This window comes from Diceros bicornis, chromosome 34 (genome assembly GCF_020826845.1).
Source record: "Diceros bicornis minor isolate mBicDic1 chromosome 34, mDicBic1.mat.cur, whole genome shotgun sequence".
Taxonomy (NCBI): domain Eukaryota; kingdom Metazoa; phylum Chordata; class Mammalia; order Perissodactyla; family Rhinocerotidae; genus Diceros; species Diceros bicornis.
In genome coordinates this window covers 8,339,706-8,365,354 of record NC_080773.1, presented here as the reverse complement: position 1 = coordinate 8,365,354, position 25,649 = coordinate 8,339,706, and the positions used below count along the sequence as shown (strand labels likewise).

The 25,649-nt window shown below is 39.4% G+C and overlaps 1 protein-coding gene and 1 pseudogene across 4 annotated transcripts in view; one reads left to right on the top strand and one right to left on the bottom strand.

Annotated features, from left to right (window-relative positions):
- Positions 1 to 7,988: 7,988 nt before the first annotated feature.
- On the bottom strand, positions 7,989 to 10,314 carry LOC131397806 (zinc finger protein OZF-like; annotated as a pseudogene).
- A 3,983-nt stretch (positions 10,315 to 14,297) lies between these two features.
- The window catches only part of LOC131397797 (zinc finger protein 850-like), a 42,196-nt gene continuing 30,844 nt past the window's right edge, over positions 14,298 to 25,649 (top strand). Inside the window, exons 1-3 of one of the 4 annotated variants that reach the window (XM_058530880.1) lie at positions 14,298 to 14,401; positions 15,805 to 15,864; positions 19,672 to 19,757. The gene's annotated coding sequence lies outside the window, so the exon portion shown is untranslated. The other 3 variants (XM_058530879.1, XM_058530881.1, XM_058530882.1) reach the window with 3 other exon arrangements.

Genomic DNA, 25,649 nt, shown 5'->3' with positions numbered 1-25,649 from the left:
TATAAATTTCCAGTTATAAAATAAATGTCGTGGGATTTAATGTACAGCATGGTGACTATAGTTAATAATACTGTATTGAATATTTGACAGTTGCTAAGAGAGTAGTCCTTAAAAGTTCTCATCACAAGAAAAAAATTCTGTAACTGTTTATGGTGTTAGATGTTAACCAGACTTATTGTGGTGATTAGTTTTCAGTATGTACAAATATTGAATCATTACGTTGTACATCTGATACTAAAATGTTATATGTCAATTATACCTCAATGAAAAAGAAGCAACACAGGGGCCAGCCCCATGGCATGGTGGTTAAGTTTGGTGTGCTTCACTTTGAGTGCTTGGGTTCATGGATTTGGATACTGGGCGCGGACCTACACCACTCATCACCCATGCTGTGGCAGCGACCCACATACAAAATGGAGGAAGACTGGCACAGATGTTAGCTCAGGGCCAATCTTCCTCACCAAAAAAAAAAAAAAAGAGAGACCCCCAGCAAGCTAGCTCGCCCCTTTTGCCATGTTGGCAGTCTCCAACCCAGAAGAGGGCCTTTATCAGAACCTGACCGTGCTGGAACTCTGATCTTGGGCTTCCAGCCTCTGGAACTGTAAGCACTAAATTTCTGCTGTTTATAGGCCACCCAGTCTATGGTATTTTGTTATAGCAGCCTGAATGGACTAAGACAGATGTTAATAAGTGTTTTCAGTCTGTTATCATGATTAAAATCTCTTAAAGTTGAAATGATACTTCATTAAGTTTCAAAAAAAAGTCCAAGCCATATAGTATATGTTGTTTTTGTGTTTGCTAATCTCTCAGGCCTCACATATTATTCTTCATTATCAACACAAAATTGTCTGAAAAGGTGATCATATTTGCTATGTGACATTATTTTATTGATGGTTTTAATTACTAAGAGACTGATAAAGAATGGAACTAACATTTTTTCAACCAGTGGATGTCAGTGCACAACGCAGTGTATTGAAGGAACTAAAGGACATGGTGCACAACTTTCATATCTTGTGACCGTGGAGGTAGCACCGTCAGTTGTAAAGAACAGCAGATTCTCAAATGGCACGTGTTTCTCATCAAGCCAAGTTTTTACAGCAGCAAGAATAAATATTCCAGTACAGCCAGTTTCTAAAGACTTGACAAACAATATCTCTTCCTGCAATTTGCAGTCATCATTGAAATAACAAACATATGCCGTTAGAAGGCCTTATTGTCAGTAACTGGTTCATCTACCTGAATAGAGAATTTACTCACTTTAACTGGCCCATTCATTTAAATGGCTCTTCAGTATTAACTGACATCTCATTGATGCATCGTTGAATTGAATCATTGCTCAATAGCAGTGCTTTTAAAATACTGAAAAGATTATGATGTGTCACTATTGAAATTACAGTCTCTAATGTGGGTCGCATGGCAATCTCAGCAACTGTAGGAGTACTACCAATGTTTGCAATAATTTCTGCAATTTTATAAGATACAATAATTTCATCATAATTTGCATGTTCTTCTGAAATAAGAAAGTAACAGTGTTACATTGCTCAAAATTGTCTTAAACATTTTTTTTTTTTTTTTGGCGAGGAAGATCAGCCCTGAGCTAACATCCGTGCTAATCCTCCTCTTTTTCTGCTGAGGAAGACCGGCTCTGTGCTAACATCCATTGCCTAATCCTCCTCCTTTTTTTGCCCCAAAGCCCCCCAGTATATAGTTGTATGTTGTAGCTGCACATCCTTCTAGTTGCTGTATGTGGGACGCGGCCTCAGCATGGCCGGAGAAGCAGTGCGTCGGTGCGCGCCGGAGATCCGAACCCGGGCCGCCAGCAGCGGAGCGCGCGCACTTAACCGCTAAGCCACAGGGCAGGCCCCTGTCTTAAACTTTTAAAACATTCTGTGTTTTCCTACTTTATCAAGATGTTTCCTTTGTCAGTGATCCAGAAATCTTGATGGTTTCATAGCCTCGTTTGTAAAAGAACTATTACATATAAGAAACAGGCTGTCTTGAGTCAAATGGGCTTTCAATAAATCCATAAGCTAGATATTCAGATATGGTCTACATTATTCATTTTCATAATTTTCATAAACTTAATTAATAATGGGTTGAATTACTTTTGTAATGTCAACTATTTTCTATAATTCTCAAAGCACTGCAGGTCAGTCATAAAGAACATCCACATGGCAGCCAATGAGCACACACAGACCACCTCTCACGAGGTGACTTGAGATAGAGCCATCAAGCCAGAGAAGCTCTTCCAGTCACCGCCGTTCATCTGCTATGGTGTTGTAGCACTGATCTTGCAGACATTTTGTGTATCTTGCATGAAATGAACCTTAATGCTGTTCATGTGATACCCAAGAAAACCTGAAATTAAATACCAAGGAGTAAAACTTTGTCTAGTAGCGTTGAGCTTTGGAGGGCCACTAACCATTGTAACATCTATGATTTTTCCAACTCTTCCCCCAAACCAACATTCACCCTCTTGGGAGCAATGTCACCCTCGTTAAGTATGCCTGCACTAAAGCTAAAGACAAAAATAACTATTAAAAAACTATACTCTAGCTTAGTAATTTTTCCTCACAGGGGTATGTATGGGCCAGCAATTCTGAAAATACTTTGTATGTATACTAGGATTGAACAAATAAGTGAATATATCGTGGATAATGAGAACCAGATTTCTTGTCAGACAAAGAAGTTACAAATAAGGAAAGAGGTAAAGCTAGAATAAACCCTGTGACGTTAGTTTGGAAGCACCTCATGGTGATAGGTAGGTAGGTAGGTGGGTGAACATATTAGGTATGTGTGTTGGGGTGTGTTAGTATAATATATACATATATTTCCTAGTTCTGTCCACCAAGAGGGCCTAGAAGCAATGACACGCCATGTCTTAGTCTGTTTGGGCTGCTTAGACTGGGTAACTTATAAACAGAAATTTATTTCTCACAGAAATTTATTTCTGGAGGCTGGAAATCCAAGAGCAGGGGGCCAGCGTGGTCAGGTTCTGGTGAAGGCCCTCTTCTGAGTTGCAGGCTGCCAACTTCTCCCTGTGTCCTCACATGGTAGAAGGGATGAGCTGGCTCTCTGGGGTCTCTTTTATAAGGGCACTAATCCCAATCATGAGGGCTCTGCCCTCATGACCTAATCACCTCCTAATGTCATCACCTTGGGGGTTAGGATTTCAACATATGAATTTTGGGGGGACACAAACATTCAGACCATACCAACATCCATCACTGTAAAACTGGAAATATTTAAAAGCAATTTAATGAGAAAATTTCATGGTATGTGAGAGTTACCTAAGTCAATAAATTGCTCATTGAGAATGATTTTAAAAATTGATCAGATCATTTGTGTTCTTTAAAAGGTAAAATGAAAACTTGATTTTCAGATTTATTTTCTTTTGAAGTGAAAACATGGATGTTGGCTCCAATTAGATGCAGTGCTGAGTCTGCTAGCAACGAAATTCAAGATCTAATGAATTTAATGTAAGAAAGAATGCAAATGTGAATTTGAAAGCGTGGAATGGCTGAGTTGTGGGAGTCAAAAACAACTAAACTTCTTTAATCCAACAATGTGGTCTGAAATGGCAAAAATGTCTATCTTTTGAATCATATATAATTAACCTGTCTGCTTTACACCTCCACTTCCTATTAAGGAGACATCTCAAATTTAATGTGTCCAAAACAGAATTCTTGATTCCATACGTCTCCCCGTGCTCCTAAATGGCACAACCAACTTCTCAGTGGCTCAAGCAAAAAACCTAGGGGTCATCTTTGATAACTTTTTTTCTCTTCACCTACATCAGCAAGTCCTATTTTTATCCCCCAAATATCTCTCAAGCTGTCCATTTCTCTTCATTCCCCCTCTAACATTTCTAGTGTAGCCACTGTCGTCCCTATCTTGGATTACTGTAATAGCTTAATCGGTTTCTGATGTCACTCAGGCTCCACCCAATCCATTTTCTACAAATTGAAATCTTTTCAAAATGTAATTCATGCTTAAGACCCTTTAGTGGACCAATTTCCCCCCTATTCACTAAGCTCCAGCCACACCAGGCTCCTTTCCGTTCCTGGAACACCTCAAACTCTATCATTTTCAAAGTCTTTAGAGTCACTGTCCCTCCACTTGGAATTCTCTTCTGCATTGCTGGTTTCCTTACCATCCAGCCTCTAATGTTATCATCTTTCAGACACCTGCCCTAACAATTCCACTGAAAATATCTCCTAAGTTACTCTTTATCACCCATTTATTTCTTTCACAGTATTTATCACAACGTGAAGTTACCTCATTCCCTCCCTTTACTTTTTTCAATTATTTTTCTCTTCCCCACCAGAATGTAAACCTAATGTAGGCAGGGGCCATGTTTGCCTACCTTTAAACAGGAGCAGAGAGAGGCAGAATGCTTCAGACAACTTCCAGCTGTTTGCACCTGCATCTCTGTGCCTGAGGGACTTTTCATAGCTGTGACATCCTGCTCTGCCCATGAGAGGGCAGCAGGTCACAAATGAAGGAGAATTAACATCCCCTGGAGGTTGGTATATAAATATCTCAGCTCCCTCACTGCTGGGAGGGATGGGAAGAATTCTGTGGCAAGTGTTCTTTCAGAAAATCTTATCAGTCAGAATTGTTTGAGGAAAAAAATAGTCTGCAAGATAAGATTAAAGCCAAGATGAATAGGTTAGCATTTTACTCTATGGCTTAATGGAAGACCTAGAAAGTAGGATGATTTTCCTCATTTAAAACATTATAATAAAACACTAAATTTCTAAACTTTTACTTTTCAAATTTAAGAAAACAAATCAGGAAATGAATACCCAAAGTCAGTTTCTCTGAGAAATTGAATTCTTTCCACAAAGACAATGCATGTATCACTATTTAATGATAGGATAGTTACAAATGTGAGTCCACCCAATCTGTTGTAAAAAATGCTAGAAATGTTGAGAAAATAGACTATGCATAATATACCACGACATAGTAAAACAGCAAATTAAAATCGTTTCATTTATTACACTGCCACTCTGATTTCATTTTTAATAAATTAGTTAAGTAATTTAATTTTATACAATAAGCAGTTAGTTTTCAGAAATACTTTTTATTAGGAAAAAAATTTTTCCCCCATTAAAAAACAAAACTGCATATAATTGAATTTAACAGTTTTGAGTAACTTCTGAAAACTTCACCACTGTAAGAAGTGTTGATATTAGCTGCTAAGAGCTAAAACTTAAAAAAAAAATTGACACTGCAAAGAGTCGTATCAGTGAGAGGAAAGGGACAAAAGAAAAAAGAATAAATATGACAGATACAGAGAATAGGGATCAGAGATACAAACTAAAGAATTATAGATATTCCTCAGGAAGGATCCAGAGAAATTGCAACAGAAATAGTTGAGGAAAACTTTCATGAGCTGAAAAAAAATAACCCATGGATACAAATTTAAAAACATCAACACAGGCATGATAAATGCAAATATAATCAAAGGTAAATCCTAGAATTTTTCAGAAAAAAAAAACAACAAAGAAATGGTTTGGCGTAAAAATTGTGAATCTATACATGATACCTTAATTAGTTTCTGAGCATTTAAGTCATCAAATAAAAATCATATTATAATTTAAAATCTTTGGGGTCACTAAACAGATACATCTCACCACCCGAACTACCACCACCACATCCACTGCCGTGTAAGACCAGGTATGGAAAATCAGAATTGTGGCAGCCACAGCTCGTGTGTGAACACCAGTCCATCCATGTGTCCCTCTGCTGCCCTTTGATGTATGACTAGTTAGATAACGAACGTGTGGCCGCAGGCTCGCTGGTTTCCTGACGGTGGCCCTCTGTGGCCGTCATCGCCTGTCCCCAGTGCTGGGCTCAGTTCCTCCTGTGGCCACACCAGGGCAGGGCGGCGAGCGTCAGTGCACAGTGGTAAAATCCTCCTGAAACAGTCCAGTGAGGAGCGAGGAGGGAGGTGGTGCCTGACTAAAGAAGTTCCTGGAGGCCAGGAAACCGTCGCGTGGAGGCGGTGTCCTAGGAGGTCTGCTTTCTGTGACAGAACAGGAAGCTGCGTGTGTATCAGGACAAGCGCGCCGGTGGAGGCCAGGATTGCCTAATAAGGACGGTATTTACTTTTCCTTGACCCCATTCTGGGCCCTGCCACAGTCTGCTAAAATGCTTCCAACATTCATCACCTGTGTGGGGCCACAGTGTAGTAATTTCCTGCTGAGATGACAGGGGAAAGGGAACGAGGACACGGGGGGACTGGCTCCTGCAGGTGGGAAAATTCTAGCACAAGGAATCACTCTTACTGTTAATCACTCCACGTGTGCTTATCTGAGTGCCTTTGAAATACATATTCATCTATCTACTCCAGAAAGAAAGCCCAAACTGAGACCTCAAAATCAGAAAGCTCAATTTTTCTGCAGTGATCATTCATTCACTCATTCGTACCTACTGCATGCAAGGTATTGTCAACCACACAGAGGTGAACAAGATTCAGTCCATCCTTCACGGGCCTTATGATAGACTCTAGTAAATAAAACCAGACAAGTACAGAATGCTGTGGAGTTTATAACCAAGGAGAATCCCCTCCTGGTGTGTCTTCAAGGAAGGCACACCCCTCTGGCTACCTAGTAGGACTAACAGTGGAGAATCACAACACAGGCAAGTCCCTCCTCAAACAATAAATATTCCCAGCCCTGTTGACCTAGGTAGATCACCTCGTGAAAGGCCAGCGAGTTCAGCCTTTTTCCCCAACAGATTTAGCTTTCTAAAGATTTACTTTTATCCTCCATCTTTACTTATAGGTCAAATTTTTCTACTATTTAATTATTTCATCACGTTCTATTTAGTTAATGCTTTAATTGGCATTAATCACCACCATAAAATAATAATAAATACCATTAACTGGTGTAGACACTTCACTAGTACATTTCACTTTCTCATGCTATCTTTACAGAAGCACCCAGTGCAGGGATTATTCAGCTTTTGGACATCTAAGACCTTTGCTACCTTTCTTACGTGCACTGGCAGCGTTTCTCATATTGCTGCAAGGTAGCTAACTTTTCCTTCCTAAAATAACTGTTTTCATTCCTAGTAAGCTTCTTATGTATTCTCGCCTCTCTCTAATGGCACTATAGTTATGTCTTCTTTCCAGCATATCGAAAGCTACAAAGCTGTACAAGACTCTTGACCAGCACATCACCACTTAGTACATCTCATTGTAAGAAACAGCTCAGCAAATACTGGTCTTTGATGTAGGGAGAAAAGAGCAAATTATTTTTAAGATTTTCCAACCCTATATTCTACAGATACCCAGTTATGTTATGTTTCCAAAATTCTTTCAAAGCTTAGGGTTTATAGTGTTCAATAAACCTAATAGCTTATAAAAACTTCTAAAAATATATATATACCTTTAGTCTATATATTGGAAAAGGAGACCACTGTTACATTATTTCTATAGGTAATGTAAATCCACCTTTCTTTAACTATGAAAAATTTTAAAAACACAAAAAATAGTATGAAAAATGTGTATTATCACTATATAGAAGTAACTGATATTTTATATTTCTTTGTAGTTTTTAAATAACATACAGATATTTAGATGTGAAGCCAAAATCTCCTTCAACCATCATCCTGATCCCATTCTTCTCCCTCCTTCCTTGTCCCCAAGAGCAATCACCATCATGAATTTCATGTACAAACCTCCAATCCCTTTTTATACCTTCACATACATATCTATACTCATAACCAATATACAATATGTTGTTTTTATTCCAATTAAAGATATCATTATATTATGTGCATCATCTGCCCTCTGATTTTTTTTTTCACTCAACATCATGGTTTTGCGATCTCTCCCTATTAACACATATACAGTTTGTTGCAGTCAACTTCATTATTCCATCATATAAATATAACATATTTTATACAACCATTTCCCTAATGATAGGCATTTCCAGTTTTCCCCACCCCAGCATCTGGCTGCTAGAAATCACGCTAACAGTTTTTGGCTACCAGAAATCACACTGAAAAGAACATGATGGTACACATCTCCCTGTGTATATGTGTCAGAGTTTCTCTAAGGCATAATACTAAAAAAATAAATTTGGGGGTGCAACTTTAGGAAAATCTATCCATGTTTATTAAGTAATTTTCCTAAAGTTTTAGATATTTTTGATTTTTTCACATTGGATTTTTCTTTTTTTTAACGTAAGATCTAAGGCAGGAATCTCTTCCTCTCTTTCTCTACAGAGAAAGCCAATTGTCACCTAAAACACTGTCTAATTAGTCATCATTTCTTCACAGAATTGGACTGTATCTAGGCTTCATATTCCATTCCATTCATCTAATATCTATTAATGCCTAATATCACAAAGTTTTAATAATCACAACTCTATATCAAAACATTGTATCATCTGACACTATTTATTCCTTTTCAATCCTTAGACCTCTTCCTCATCTTATGGCGTTGGCTCTGGCCTTTAGGATTACCCTGACTTGTCATGGTGATATCAGGCATCCAGGTCCTGTCTCTGACATTATTTAATGGGAATGTTTCCAAAGATTTGGCATTAACTATGATGTTTACTGAAAATTTTGTTGGACACAGGCTTTTCATTACATTAATGTTTCTCCTTATAAGAATATTCTGATATCTCAGATATTGTGAGCTCCTGCTAAAGGTTTTCCTACATTCATATTGTTTTACCCCAGAATGAATTCTCTGATGTGTGGGTGTAAATTCCTACTGAAGGCTTTGCTATATTCAAGGCATTCACATGATCTTTAGAGAATATGAATTTTCTGATGCCTAGTGTGGTGTGATTTCTGACTGAATGCTTTCCCACATTTGCTACATTGATAAGGCCTCTCACCTGTATGTGTTCTCACATGTAGAGCAAGAGTTGAGAACTGAGAGAAAGCTTTCCCACACTGATTACATCCATAGGACTTCTCCCCTGTGTGACTTCTCATATGTACAGTAAGAGATGAGCTTTGAGAGAAGGCTTTCCCACATACCTTACATTCATAAGGCTTATCACCTGTATGAATTCTCACATGTACAATAAGTGATGTGATTTGAGAGAAGGCTTTTCCACATTTATTACATTCAAATGGTTTCTCTCCTGTATGAATGTTGTGATGTTTAATAAGATACTGCTTCTGGCTAAACGCTGTTCCACATTCATTACATTTAAAAGGCTTCTCTCCAATATGAATTTTCTCATGCTTTGTGAGATTTGATTTGCTGCTAAAGGTTTTCCCACATTCTTTACACATATAGGATTTTTCTCCGGTATGCATTTTCTCATGTTTAATGAGGCTTGACTTCTGAATAAAAGCTTTCTCACAGTCATTACATCCAAACAGTTTCTCTCTAGTATGACTTTTCTGATGGGTAATGAGATTTTCTTTCTGAATGAAGGATGTTCCACATTCCTTACATTTGTAGGATTTCTCTCCAAAGAGCAATGTGATGCTTAGTGAGGTATTGCTTCTGCCTGAAGTCTTTTCCACATTCATTACATTCAAAGGGTTTCTATCCCATATGAGTTTCCTCACGGTCAGTGATATTAGATTCGTGGCTGAAGGCTTTCCCACATTTCTTACATGAATAAGATTTCTTTCCAATATGAATTCTCTGGTGACTTATGAGGTTTGACATCTGAACGGAAGCTTTCTCACATTCATAAAGTTTAAATTTTCTCACATTCTCTGAGGTTTAGTTTCTGGCACAACAGTTCTCCAAATTTGTTACATTCATCAAATTTCTCCACAGTTTGAATTTTCATATTCAATTAGTATGAATAACTGACTGAAGGTTTTCCAACATTCCTTACAAGTAAAGGTTTCCTCTGCTGCATTATTTCTCTAGTAACTAATAAGATGGGGCTCGTGAATATAAGATTCCACATAGACAAAGTTCGTAGGGTTTCTCTCCACTGTGTAGTCTCAGGTATTTGATGAGGTTTACTTCTGAATCTCTTGTTTATACAGATTTCACTTAATGGGGGTTACTACAAGATAGGATGAGTTATAATATACTTATTATATTCATAGCATTTCTTTCTTACATAGATTCCTTCATCATATGTTATGTCTAAATTAAGTTTTCAACTCTTTCCCAGTGAGTCACACTGACACATGCCTCATCTTGAAGAAATAATGTCTGAACTCAGAGAATATGTGTTTCCAATTTACTCACATTCACTGCCTTTCTCCTCTGTCTGTTTTTTCTTGGGGACATATACAATTTGACTCTCAAGTATTTTAGTTGCCTCTACATCTGCTTATTAACTTCCAAGATTTCTTCTAAAATGAAGTACAAAGAATAATCATTACAAATTAATATGTGAAAATTGCTTAAAAGACTGTTTAGTATGTAGTAAGTATGCAAAAAACTATTATTGTAATCATCATCATCACTTAAAAATCTGTCTAGTATTATATTATTAATAAAATTTCAGATATTTGCTATTATGGGGTAGACTCTTCAGTTTCAGGCCTAAAGAATCCCCCAGTATGACAGAAATCCCAAGTGCTAATATCTACTGGCCCCTAATTTTGAGAAGGAAACTCTTACAGAGGAACTTTGGGTAGAAAGCTGACCTTTGATTAGTATGTATAGCTTTGAATGCTTTTAAATTAACCTTCCATAACTAAGAAATCAAGAAAATGAAGAGAACACAAAATGAGTAAGTATCAAATAGGATGAAAGAGTGAGTTCATAAAAAGAGTCTATTTAGATGAGTAGACAGAGGTTAGAACAACCAAAGGGATAAACACAGAGGACACAGTGTATTAAACATAGCAGACTGACACATGCATTTATTTTTGCTTCCTCCAGAAACTTCATTAAAGTTATGTAAATAGGAAGGTGGGACAATACAAATTCACAAGAAAAAAGAGAATTGCTATAGTTGATGAGATATGTCAACAAATTTTTCAAACATGCCAAGCAGATGGAAGACTGTCAACTGAGAGCACAACCAAGAAGCGCAAATAAAGGTGCCTGCAGAAAAGAATGCCAATGAAAATAAGCTATAAACCAAAGAATCAAAACGAAAATAAGCTATAAACCAATCACTACAGCACCTCATGGACTAAAGGAATCAAATGCCTCCAATGGTGGTGATGAAGCATGGAACTGAAAAAAGGATTTATAAGTAGTTTGAAACTCATTACCCTCACCCCCACTCAAGCCAAGTGATTGCCACCTGTGGTAGTTCTGAACTATGTCCACAAATTTTTTGATACTCTCCTCGGCCTCCCACTTTGAATGTGGGCCGGACTTAGTGACTCACTTCTAATGAACAGATTCTGGTAGAAGTGATGGGATGTGACCTCTGAGCCTAGGTCATAAATGGTACCATGATTTCCTGACTATGTTCTCTCCCCTTCCTGTATCACTTGCTCTGGGGGGAAGCTATTAAGCCAGTTGTTATGACACTCAGGCAGTCCTGTGGAGAGGCCCATATGACAAGGAACTGAAGCTTTCTAACAACAGCCAGCAAGCAACTACCAAAAGCCTTATGAGTGAGCCATCTATCTTGGCAGCAGATGCTCCAGTCCCAGTCATGGCTGGCCAGCAGCTAGACTGCAACCTCATGAGAGACCCTGAGGCAGAATCACCCAGCTAAGCTGCTTCCAGATTTGTGACCCTCAGAAATGTTGAGACAATAAATGTTTGTTGTTCAAAGCTGCGAAGTTGTGGGTGATTTGTTATGCAGAAATAGATAACTAATACTCTACCACACCACCCTGACAAATAATAGAATATTTATTCTCTAGAGAAATTGAATGAGAGAAGCTTCAGACACAAGGATATGAAGAAAAGCAGACGGCAGGAGAGGCAGCAAACTGAAATCAGGGGGATTAAATAAATGGTGGGATCTCATCACTGTTGGACCCCCAAAATTCTGGTAGTCAAGAAACGAGAAGAAGCTTCTCTGGAGAAATGGAACAACCCAGAAGAAAACCTATAACACTAACATTTGGCGGCTGACAAAGAAATGGCTGAAATCTTGACCAATATTTCTATAGTGAAGCTTACAAGTCGACAAGCCCTCACTACATATATAGATATGACAGTTATCTTTTTAGTGCATTACTAATAGAGCATGAATGGACAGCTATCAATCAACTAGGGAAAACATACTAATATGTAATTGTAATGTAAATGTAAACTTAGTAATATGAAAGACAGATGAAAGCAATAAAAAAAAAAACTTCTAAGGAAATGGATATGGGAAAGGAACAGAAACAGACAAGAAACCCTGCCCAAACCTCCCTACAATAGTGCAGAGAGATAAGAGAAGATATTACATCAGGGAAACAAATACCAGGGAGTATAAAACCTGCTCTTGGAAATTAAAAATAAGATAGCTATTATTAAAATTTTCATAGCAGATATGGGAAACTAAGTTGTGGAAATCACCCAGTTGTGGAAAAAAAATAAAGAGTAAAAAAATAAGGTAACAAAAGATGAGAAAGATAACAGATAAAATCAGGAGTTTCAACATCCAGCTCAAAGGAGTGCCAGAAAAAGAAAGAGAAGAAAACTGAATGGAGGGAAATTTCAGAGAACAAATATAAGATTTCTGAAAATATAGGTCATGCTTCTTCAAAATAAAGAAATCCCACAGGGCCCGGCCCCGTGGCCGAGGGGTTAAAGTTCCGCGCACTCCACTTTGGCAGCCTGGGTTTGCAGGCTTGGATTCTGGGCGTGGACCTACTCCACTCACCAGCCATGCTGTGGCAGTGTCCCACATATAAGGTAGAGGAAGACTGGCACAGATTTGAGCTCATGGCTAATTTTCCTCAAGCCAAAAAAAGAGAAGACTGGCAATGGATGTTAGCATAGGGTGAATCTTCCTCAGCAAAAAAGAAAAAGAAAAAGAAATCCACTGTAAAATGAACAAAGACTCATACCAAAGTGCACATCAGTGAAATTTCAGAAAACTAGTTATGAAGACAAGATCTTAAATGCTTCCAAAAATAAAGAATAACAAAACACAAATCAAATTGTCATCATACTTTAAGATGAAAACTGTAAGCTAGAAGACAATCGTATAATTCTCTCAAATTCTAAGGGAAAACTATATCCAACCTAAAATTCCAAACCTAGTGAAGCTATCATCCAAAAGAGGTAGAATAAAGACATTTTTAGACTTGTAAGGGCCCCAAATTTTTACTCCAAATTAACCTCTCTCAAGATGCTAATGGAGGATTTTTTTCCCTTTTTTTTTAACAAAAAATGGACTAAACCAAGAAAAAAAGAAGACATAAGCTCCAGGAAACCAGCAATCCAACACAATAAAGAGGTGAAGGAAATTCCCAAGATGATCATGTGCTGGTTATCGTTTTTCAGTCCCACAATGAACCTTCTGTCTACTTCTCTGTAATACTAGGACTGGGAGTCTGCAAACTACATTTCCCAGGCTCCTTTGCCAGTTGGCTCCCTTTTATTTATTCATTGATAAATCCAACATACTCATTAATTAACTCTACAGTGAAGAAACCTCATGGGCACCATTTAAACTAAGTAATAAAAGTTAACATCACCAGTAATGGAATATGACATTGTGTGTCTCCTGATAGGATAAACTGAGAAGAACATAGCATCACTTATGGGGTATTCCTCCCCAAAATGTACAAATGATGAAGAAACATCAGGTAAACCCAAATTGAAGAACATTATGGAAAATAACTAACCTGTACTCTTTGAAAATGTTAAGATCGTGAACAGGTGGAATAAACAGAAAACGAAGAGTAAGGTGGTAGATTTAAACCCAAATATTTTAGTAGTTTCATTAAATGTACAGAGGACAGTATGAGTATACTTGGGGGTCTGGGACAGATAAAACCAAACATCTCCTAACAATAAATTACTTTGCAGTCTTCCTTCTTGCTTTAAAAGCTTGTTGAATTTGCATTCTAATCCATAATAAACATGCCCATTTTAACATAAAAACCCGTTTATGTTGTTTATCATATAATAGTTTTTTTCTCCTGTCAACCGTCAAATAAAATTGATGCTCCAGAAAGATGCTCTCTTATCATTTTAATAATGCCTAACATAAGGCTCAGAGGTTAATGTCTGATACACAGACACAACCCTGGTCTCCCAAATAGGTAACCCATGTTCACATACACCCAACACCCAGGCACACCTGCGGCCACAGCTCAGCATCTTCGGATTCTGCCTGGCCTCCTCCTCACTTGAGGGCGACACACACACACACACACACACACACACACACACACACACGCTCCATCCGAGATCGTGATTCCTTCCCTGTCGCCTCCTCGACCTGGTGCAGAACGAGACAACCAGGTTCCACCTTCTCTCGCACCCTCAGCGCTGCGCGGACCGAGGCCTGGACTCACCGCTGGACCCAGATAAAAATGTCAGGTCGGTGTTTCATCCCCTCTGCATTCCGAGGGCGAGCAAAAACCCCCAGGAATCTCCCGGGCGCGGCCGGTTGGGTCACGGAGGCCAGCACCAGGCCTGGAGCTCACAAGAGCCAGTTCGCTTGCATTCTGGCCGGACTGGCTGCTTTTCTAGCCTGGACTACATTACCCATAGGCTTTGCGGCTCGAAGCTACTTCCGCCGCGAACTGGTCGTCTCGTCTTGTGCGTACCGGCGATAACCGAGCTGCCGGGGATGAGTGGGCCTGGCGCCTCTAGCCAGCCGACCGGCGTCATCTGCGAGCCGCTCCGCGTCGGGGCTTTGCGGTTCTGTTTGGTGCGGAGAAGCTGTAGATGAATGCAAGCCCAGTTTCTGCGCTGCGAGGGGTCAGGAGGCTTGTTGTCCGCCTCTGGACTACATTTCCCAGAGGCCTCTGCAGGCGACCCTACGTGCCGCGGGATTTCCGCCGCGTCTGTACCAGGTGGCGGGACCGTTGGCTCCGTGAAGTTAGGTGCTGTGGGGCCTCTGGGGTCCGGTGCAACTTGGCCAGTTTGGACTGTACCGGAACTAGGGAAGGACTAGGGTGAGGAGTCTGGATCCGGTCCTTTCGTCTCTGGAGCGAGCTAAAGAGAGGAGATCGTGTGTGTGTGTGTGTGTGAGTGAGAGAGAGAGAGGTTGTGATTGTTACTGTGTGTCTTCGTGGTGTGTGATTGTGACTGTATGTACTGAACTCTGGGTGATGGAGTGGGCTGCTGGTGTCCGTGTGTGTTCCCAGAATGGGTGATGGTGACTGCACGACTGTGCGCCATTGTGCATGGGGATGCACAGGGCCGGTGATTGTGCAGTTGGGACCGTGTGCCCGGGTGGTGAGTGTGTGGTTGTGTGAATGTGTCAGCGTTGTGTGTGTGGGAGTTGGAGGTCTGTGACTGTGTGGTGTTAGGCGCCTGTGGCTGTGCAGGTGCGACTAGTGTGACCTTGGTGAGTGTGTGTGGGAGATTGTGACTGGTTGTGGGGCAATGGGTATGTGGGTGTAGGGAGGCCTGTGGCTGTGCGATTGGGACCTTGTATGCCCCCTAGGTGTGTATGTGGGATTATATGTAACCGGGTGACCTGGTACAGCACTGTGTGTGCACATGGGGAGGGGGTGGGCGTTGTGATTGTGCAAGTATGACTTCACCACTCTGTACCCAGGAGACATCTGTGAGCTCATAATTGATTCTGGCCCTTTCCTGTAACTACATTTGGCTGGACTCTTCAGTCTTCCCTGATCTTCCTTTGCGTGTGTGTGTGTGTGTGTGTGTGTGTGTGTGTGAGTGGCCAGGGGCTGGAGGAAGTGTGTGTTCCAACCTGGTCAGTTGGGATTTCAAGAAAAGCCAAGTGTCTCATCAATTTCTTCTTTCCACAGTTCTGTCACTAAGAGGAAAAGGGAACAATGGTTATTGAACATCCGAAAGCCAAGATCAAGGTGCTGTGGGGTTTTTTCTTTCTTCCCTGAAATCTTTCTTGTTTTCCAGGGCATAACTTTTTTCCCTCCTCTGACAATTCCTGACTACCAAAAGCCCGTTCAAGAGACCTTGTCCTTGGTATTCCCCATTTTGAGACATAGTAGGGGCCTTGGGGTTAGACCCAAAGACCCAGTTTCCTGTCTCTCCCTTCCATCTTAGTGTTAATTTGGCAGTTTTTCCAGAGTGCCAAATCTCCCCTGAGATCTCTGCTGGCCTAGTGAGGCAAATACAAGAGCCTATATCCTAACAACCAAATTGTTGAAAATACGATTAGTGCGTATGTAGCATCACACGCCACAGTCCTGGTATTGAAAGCCGTGCAACTTATGGGATGGTGTTGGTTAGTCTCAGTCTAAGTAGGTGATGAGATCTTTCACTTTGCCAGTGTTTTTGGAGTAGGAAAGAGTTTTATACCAATAGGCCCAGGGATTTGCCAGGTAGTCTGTGAGTAAACACTTGGACCAGTTTCCGCATCTATTTTGAATTAAATGCTCAAATGGTCCTCACTGGGGTTCTCAACGTGGAATCCATGGACTCCATGGGAAGGAAGACTGTAATGATACTAAGGGTTACAAAAAAGGTAGAACCGTGGATGGATCTACAAGCAGAGACTATAACACCTTGGGACAACTTTTGAGATAATAAATCCAAAGTTAGTTTTCATAAAAAGGGAAATTTTAATTAAATCCTACTAAAATGTAGCATTTTATGCAGATACTTAAAACTATGCTTGAGGTAGAGCATATGCGTTTTCATTTTTATGACTAACATTAAGCAACAGTAAAATAAATAGAAATACTTACAAAATTATTATATTTAAATCTCCCCCGTATTTTTTCGGAAGAGAAGTATTTGTAAAAGGGCCAAAGGAATGTGAAGTCCTCAGAATGATGAAGCTTCAGAGCTCTCAATTTGCAGCTCAGTAGATCTCAAACCAATTCTTAGCTAGAGTCACACTCTTCAGAAGTTCCCTGGAGAGTCACGTGAAGGACAAAAGATGTCCTAAAAGGCAGATTGTGAATAATAGGGGAAAGCATTCTCAATCAGCAGAGTGAGGCTCCTTGACTTAGTGTCACATCCTTGAAGAAATCCCTCTGAATAGGATCTAGCCATTTTGTCCTCCACCTGGCAAGCAGGTGATGCCCACATCCATGAATACTTCCTTCCTCTGAAATGGCCAAGGCTTTCTTCCTCTCCAGAGGCCTGTGCTGCCACATTGCCCTGGTGGGAGTGGTGATGGGGAAGGGGCGAAGAGAGGGGAGTTACAGTGATCAAAACATTGTAGGTGGACAGCGTGTACCCAGAATGGCTTAGGTGCTGGTCGACATGCTAGACTTCATACAGCAATTAATTAGATTATAAAACATCCACAGTTGGGAATTCTAGCTAGACTTAATTTATTATTGGGAGCAAGGGGGCAGTTCCAGATAGTGGAGAGAAAGTGATAAGCCTTTGCCCAGGTGAGGGAGAGGAACTCAGAAGTTGGAAGCCGTGCATGTGACAGTTCAGCTGGTCCACATCTAGGCCACAGTCATCTCTCATTTGGTCTACCGCAGTAGCCTGTTACTGGTCTCTCTCCTTCCTTCATTGCCTGCCTAAAATTCCTTCTTAATGCAGCAGCCAAGGTGATTCTTCCAAAGTGTAAGTTAGATTGTGTCATTCTCTGACTTAAAACTTTCTATGGCTTCCCATCTCAAAATAAAAGCCAAAGTTTCTGCAGTGGCTTATATAGCCCTATGTGGTCTGGCTCTCTGTTACCTCTCTGACTTTATCTTCTATAATTTTTTTCGTAACTTAATTCTGCCCCCTCTGCATTTGAGCTTACTGATTCCCTGCCTGCAATTTTCTTACTCCCAGTGTCTGCATCACGTATTCTTTCACTTCTTCAAGACTTTTCTCACATGTCACCAAATTGGAAAAGCTTCCCTTGACTACCCCATATAAAAATAGCGTCTCAACCACCATACTCCTATCCCTCTTGTCCTATTTTATTTTTCTCTATAGCTCTTGTTACCATTTTTTTACTGAGATATAATTGATATTTAACATTATATTAGTTTCAGGTGTACAACATAATGATTCAATATATGTATATATTGTGAACTGATCACCTCAAGTCTAGTTAACATCCATTACCACAGATAGTTACAGATTTTTTTTTCTTGTGATGAGAACTTTTAAGATCTACTCTCTTAGCACCTTTCAAATATACAATACAGTATTAACTATAGTCACCATGCTGTACATTACATCCCCAGGACTTATTTATTTTAAAAACTGGAATTTTGTGCCTTTTGACTCCCTTCACTCATTTCACCTACCCTCCACCCCGCCCCCCCACCTCTGGCAACCACCAATCTATTCTCTGTATCTATGAGTTTGGTTGTTTTTTTTTTTTAGATTCCATATATAAGTGAAATCATACGGTATTTGTCTTTCTCTGTCTGAATTATTTTCCTTAGCATAATGCCTTCAGGGTCCATCCGTGTTGTTAGAAGTGGCAAGATTTCCTTTTCTATGGCTGTGTAGTAATCCATTGTATATATACACCACATTTTCTTTATCCGTTCATTCATTGATGGACTCTTAGGTTGTTTCCATGTCTTGGCTATTGTAAATAATGCTGCAGTGAACATGGATGGGGGTGCAGATATTTTTTTGAGTTAGTGTGTTTGTTTTCTTTGGATAAATACCCAGAAGTGGAATTGCTGGATCCTATGGTAGTTGTATTTTTAATTTTTTGAGGAACCTCCTTTCAGTTTTCCAGTGGCTGCACCAATGTACATTTCCACCAGCAGTGCACAAGGGTTCTCTTTTCTCCACATCTTTGCTAATGCTTATTATTTGTTGTCTTTTTGTTAATAGCCATTCTAATAAGTGTGAAGTGATATCCCATTGTGGTTTTGATTTGCATACCAATTTTTAAATGTATTTATATCCCATCTACAACAAAATCTAAAGTATATCTCTGTGGTGTCCCAAGGACGGTGAGGGGGTGGACAGGGAATTTAGTATTGTTTATTACTGTAGCACTGGCAGGATAGGCTATGCCGTGCTGCGTTAACAACTCCTAAATATCAGTATCTTAACATGGCACGTTTATTTCCCATTCATGTTACAGAACCATCATGGGCTGTGTCTATACTCTTGTCTTCCTTTCTGTCTAGTTTGTGTGGCCAGGTACTCAAGGCCTTGCGGTTTCTGGCATGGGTTGGGCAGCCCCTTCTTAGATTTGATAGTTCAAAATATAGCCAGGGAGAAGCCAAGAGATTCTATATCTTGAGGCTGGTGTATATTAGAAGCCTCTGGAAGTCTTTGCTTAGGAGCTGAACATGTGCAAGTATAGTGGGTGTCTAGCTTGAGGACTCCAGCTTTGACTTAGGCTGTAACTTGGGTAACTCTGCCTGGGGAAGCTTGGCTGCACCTGCAAAGGGGGAACTGTATGAGGCCATGTTATTGTTCCCATCTGAGGTCCAGATCAACATCTTAAGATAAGGGTAATGTCTGCCTCAATCCCTCCTGCAGAGGTGCCTGGGCCTCTCTCAGTGCTGGAGCATATCTGCCCTGAATCCCTCCTGCTGTTCTTGGGTTCCACGAGTTTAGGGAAGGGCTGGGATTTGTATACACCCCTTTTAGTTCCCATCAGAGACTGTATGTGTGTGTGTTGGGGTGGGGAAAGTAGGGGTAGGCAGCATAGCAAGGAAATTGGAAGGGGGATGTGGAGACCTTTTGGGCCTCTCTGGGAGTGATTTTTTCCTTCTCCACAGCTGCTTTCTTGGGATGCTATACTTTTCCAAGAGAGGAATCCAGAGAAATACAGCTCAGGTTTACAATTTTAAAAACCATGCTCCAGGTGAGTTATTTCTTCTCCTTTGAAATATAGTCTTTTATTTTTTTTTTTAACAACACACATTTTTCTTTTTTTAAAATATTTTGTTTATTGTGGTAACATTGGTTTATAACATTGTATACATTTCAGGTGTACATCATTATACTTCTATTTCTGCATGGATTACATCATGTTCTCATGTTCATCACCTAAATACTAATTACAATCCATCACCACACACATATGCCTAATCATCCCTTTTGCCCTCGTCTCTCCCTCCTTCCCCTCTGGTAACCACCAATCCAGTCTCTGTCTCTATGTGTTTGTTTGTTTTTATTATCTACTACTTAATGAGTGAGATCATATGGTATTTGACCTTCTCCCTCAGACTTATTTCACTTTGCATAATACCTTCAGTGTCCACCCATGTTGTCACAAATGGCTGGATTTCATCATTTCTTATGGCTGAGTAGTATTCCATTGTGTATAAATACCACATCTTTTTTATCCATTCGTCCCTAGATGGCCGCTTAGGTTGCTTCCAAGTCTTGGCTATTGTGAATAACGCTACAGTGAACACGGGGGTGCATGTATCTTTACGCATTGGTGTTTTCATGTTCTTTGGATAAATAACCAACAGTGGAATAGCTGGATCGTATGGTAGTTCTATCCTTAATTTTTTGAGGAATCTCCATACTGTTTTCCATCGTGGCTGCACCAGTTTGCACTCCCACCAGCAGTGTATGAGAGTTCCCTTCTCTCCACATCCTCTCCAACACATGTTGTTTCCTGTCTTGTTAATTATAGCCATTCTGACGGGCGTGAGGTGATATCTCATTGTAGTTTTGATTTGCGTTTCCCTGATAGTTAATGATGCTGAACATCTTTTCATGTGTCTGTTGGCCATCTGTATATCTTCTTTGGCGAAATGTCTGTTCATGTCTTTTGCCCATTTTTTAATTGGGTTGTTAGTTTTTTTGTTGTTGAGATGCATGTGTTCTTTATATATTTTGGAGATTAACCCCTCATCAGATGTATGGTTTGCAAATATCTTCTCCCAATTGTTAGGTTGTCTTTTCGTTTTGTTGATGGTTTCCTTTGCTGTGCAGAAGCTTTTTAGTTTGATGTAGTCCCATTTGTTTATTTTTTCTATTGTTTCTCTTTCGTGGTCAGACATGGTGCATGAAAATATGTTGCTAAGACCGATGTTGAAGAGCGTACTGCCTATGTTTTCTTCTAGAATTTTCATGGTTTCAGGTCTTACATTCAAGTCTTTAATCCATTTTGAGTTAATTTTTGTGTATGGTGTAAGGTAATGGTCTACTTTCAGTTTTTTGCATGTGGCTGTCCAGTTTTCCCAACACCATTTGTTTCCTTTCTGCATTGTATGTTCTTGGCTCCTTTGTCAAAGATTAGCTGTCCATAGATGTGTGGGTTTATTTCTGGGCTTTTGATTCTATTCCATTGATCTGTGTGCCTGTTTTTGTGCCAGTACCATGCTGTTTTGGTTACTGTAGGTTTGTGGTATGTTTTGAAATCAGGGAGTGTGATACCTCCAGCTTTGTTCTTTTTTCTCAGGATTCCTTTAGCTATTCCTGGTCTTTTGTTGTTCCATATAAATTTTAGGATTCTTTTTTCTATTTCTATGAAAAATATTGTTGGAACTTTGATAGGGATTGCATTGAATCTATAGATTGCTTTAGGAAGTATGGACATCTTAACTATGTTAATTCTTCCAATCCAAGAGCACGGAATATCTTTCCATTTCTTTGTGTCTTCTTCAATTTCTTTCAGCAATGTTTTATAGATTTCAGTGAACAGATCTTTCACCTCTTTGGTTAAGTTTATTCCTATGTATTTTATTCTTTTTGTTGCAATTGTAAATGGGATTGAATTCTTAATTTTTCTTTCTGCTACTTTGTTGTTAGTGTATAGACACGCCACTGATTTTTGTGTGTTGTTTTTGTATCCTGCAACTTTACCATATTTGTTATTACTTCTAAAAGTTTTCTGGTGGATTCTTTAGGGTTTTCTATATATAAAATCATGTCATCTGCAAATAGTGACAGTTTCACTTCTTCCTTTCCAATTTGGATCCCTTTTATTTCTTTTTCTCGCCTGATTGCTCTGGCTAGGACTTCTAGTACTATATTAAATAGAAGTGGTGAGAGTGGGCATCCTTGTCTGGTTCCTGTTCTTAGAGGGATAGCTTTCAGTTTTTCACCATTGAGGATGATATTAGCTATGGGTTTGTCATATATGGCCTTTATTATGTTGAGGTACTTTCCTTCTATATCCATTTTATTCAGTTTTTATCATAAAGGGATGCTGTATCTTGTCAAGTGCTTTCTCTGCGTCTATTCAGATGATCATGTGATTTTTATTCTTCATTTTATTAATGTGGTGTATCATGTTGATTGATTTGTGAATGTTGAACCATCCCTGCATCCCTGGACTAAATCCCACCTGATCACGATGTATAATCTTTTTAATGTATTGTTGTATGTGATTTGCTAGTATTTTGTTGAGGATTTTTGCATCAATGTTCATCAGTGATATTGGCCTGTAATTTTCTTTTTTTGTGTGTTGTCCCTGTCTGGTTTTGGTATCAGGGTAATTTTGGCTTCATAGAATGAGTTAGGGAGCTTCCCCCTCGCCTCAATTTTTTGGAAGAGTTTGAGAAGGATAGGTATTAAGTCTTCTTTGAATGTTTGGTAGAATTCACCAGGGAAGCCATCTGGTCCTGGACTTTTATTTTTGGGGAAGTTTTTGATTACTTACTAGTGATTGGTCTATTCAAATTCTCTATTTCTTGTTGATCCAGTTATGGAAGGTTGTATGATTCTAAGAATTTATCCATTTCTTTCAGATTGTCCAATTTGTTGGCATATAGCTTTTTATAGTATTCTCTTATAATCTTTTGTATTTCTGAGGTGTCCATTGTAATTTCTCCTCTTTCATTTCTGATTTTACTTACTTGAGCCAACTCTCTTTTTTTCTTCGTGAGTCTAGCTAAAGGTTTGTCAATTTTATTTATCTTTTCAAAGAACCAGCTCTTGGTTTTGTTAATTTTTTCTATTTTTTTTTAGTCTCTCTTTCATTTATTTCTGCTCTGATTTTTATTGTTTCTCTTCTTCTACTGATTTTGGGCTTTGTTTGTTCTTCTTTTTCCAGTTCCTTTAGGTGCATTCTTAGATTGTTTATTTGAGATTTTTCTTGTTTGTTGAGATAGGCCTGTATTGCTATAAACTTCCCTCTTAGAACTACTTTTGCTGTATCCCACAAATTCTGGCATGTAGTATTTTCATTTTCATTTGTCTCCAGGTATTTTTTGATTTCTCCTTTGATTTCTTCATTGACCCAATCATTGTTCAGTAGCATTTTGTTTAATCTCCACATATTTGTGGCTTTTCTGATTTGCTTCCTATAGTTGATTTCTACTTTCATACTGTTGTGGTCAGAAAAGATGGTTGGTATTATTTCAGTCTTCTTAAATTTATGGAGACTTGTTTTGTGGCCTAATATGTGATCAGTCCTGGAGAATGTTCCATATGCATTTGAAAAGAAGGTATATTCTTCAGTTTTTGGGTGGAATGTTCTGTATATATCTACTAGGTCCATCTGTTCTAATGTGTTATTTAAGGCCAATGTTTCCTTATTGATCTTGTGTTTGGATGATCTATGCATTGGTGTAAGTGGAGAGTTAAAGTCCCCTACTGTTATTGTGTTACTGTCTATTTCTCTTTTTATGTCTGTTAATAATTGCTTTATATATTTAGGTGCTCCTACGTTGCCTGCGTAGATATTTACAAATGTTATATCCTCTTGTTGGATTGTTCTCTTGATCATTATGTAGTGCCCTTCTTTGTCTGTTTTTACAGTTTTTGTTTAAAAGTCTATTTTGTCTGATATGAGTACTGCTTCCCCAGCTTTCTTTTCATTGCCATTTGCGTGGAGTATCTTCTTCCATCCCTTCACTTTCAGTTTGTGAGTGTCTTTAGGTCTGAAGTGTGTCTCTTGTATGCAGCATATATATGGGTCTTGTTGTTTTATCCAATCAGCCACCCTATGCCTTTTAATTGGAGCATTTAGTCCATTGACATTTAAAGTAGCTATTGATAAGTATGTACTTACTGCCATTTTTAACTTTTTTTTCTCAGTGTGTTAGTAGTCCTTCTCTGTTCCTTTCTTCTTCTCTTGCTCTCTTGTGGTTTGATGGCTTTCTTTAGTATTATGTTTGGGTTCCTTTCTCTTAATTTTCTGTGTATTTGTTATAGGTTTCTGGTTTGTGATTACCATGGGGTTCATATACAGTAACCTATGTATATAGCAATCTATATTAAGTTGATGGTCTCTTTAGTTTGACCTCTGTTTGAAAGCTCTACTCTTTAACTCCTCTCCTCCCACATTTTATGTTTTTGATATCACATCTAACCTCTTTTTTGTGCATTTGTATCCATTACCCTCTTATCATGGAAAAAGATAATTTTTCCTATTTGTGGTCTTCTCTTTTCTGCTTAAATAAGTCCCTTTAGCATTTCTTGTAGCACTGGTTTCTTGGTGACAAATTGCTTTAATTTTTGCTTGTCTGGAAAACTTTTTATCTCTCCTTCCATTTTGAATGATAACCTTGCCGGGTAGAGTATTCTTGGCTGCAGGTGTTTTCCTTTTAGCACTTTAAATATATTGTGCCACTCTCTTCTAGCCTGTAAGGTTTCTGCTGAGAAGTCAGCTGATAGCCTTATGGTGTTTCCTTTGTATGTAACTTGTCTTTCTCTTGAGGCTCTTAGGATTCTCTCTTTATCTTTAATTCTGGACATTTTAATTATGATGTGTCTTGGTGTGGGCCTCTTTGGGTTTATCTTGTTTGGTGCTCACTGTGCTTTGTGTACCTGGATGTCTATTTCCTTCCTTAGGTCAGGGACGTTTTCAGCTATTATTTCATCAAATAGATTCTCTGCCCTTTTGTCTCACTCTTGTCCTTCTGGGACACCTGTAACACTGATGTTAGTGTGCTTGATGTTGTCCCAGAGGTTCTTAGACTGTCCTCACTCTTTTTAATTCATTTTTCTTTTATCTGTTCTGCTTGGGTGATTTCTTCTGGTCTTTCATCCAGCTTGCAAATGCGTTCTTTGGGTGTCCTGTACTCTGCTTTTGAGTCCCTCTAGTGAATTTTTCGTTTCCAGTATTGTATTCTTCATTTCTGATTGGTTCTTTTTTTTTTTTTTGTGAGGAAGATCAGCTCTGAGCTAACATCCATGCTAATCCTCCTCTTTTTTGCTGAGGAAGGCTGGCTCTGAGCTAACATCTATTGCCAATCCTTCTCCTTTTTTTTTCCCCAAAGCCCCAGTAGATAGTTGTATGTCATAGTTGCACAGCCTTCTAGTTGCTGTATGTGGGACGTGGCCTCAGCATGGCCAGAGAAGCAGTGCGTCGGTGCGCGCCCAGGATCTGAACCTGGGCCACCAGTAGCAGAGCGTGCGCACTTAACCGCTAAGCCACGGGGCCGGCCCTGATTGGTTCTTTTTTATATCTTCCATTTCTTTGTTGACATTCTCACTGAGTTCATCCATTCTTCTCCCAAGATCAGTGAGCATCCCTGACACTTTGTTTGAACTCTCTGTCAGGTAGGTTGATCATTTCTGTTTAACTTAGTTCCTTTTCTGGGGTTTTGTTCTGTTCCCTTAATTGGAACGTATTCCTTTACCTTCTCATTTTGCCTCTTTCCTTGTGCTTGTGTCTGTGTATTAGGCAGGTCGGCTAAGTCTCCTGCTCTCAGAGAGGTGACCTTATATAAGTGATCCCTTATGAAGCCTGCAGTGTGCTTCCCTCAGTTCTGAATGTTCCAGGGGTGACCCCTCTGTGGGCTATGTGTGTCCTTCTGTTGTGGCATGGTTCCTCTTCCCATAGGTGCCC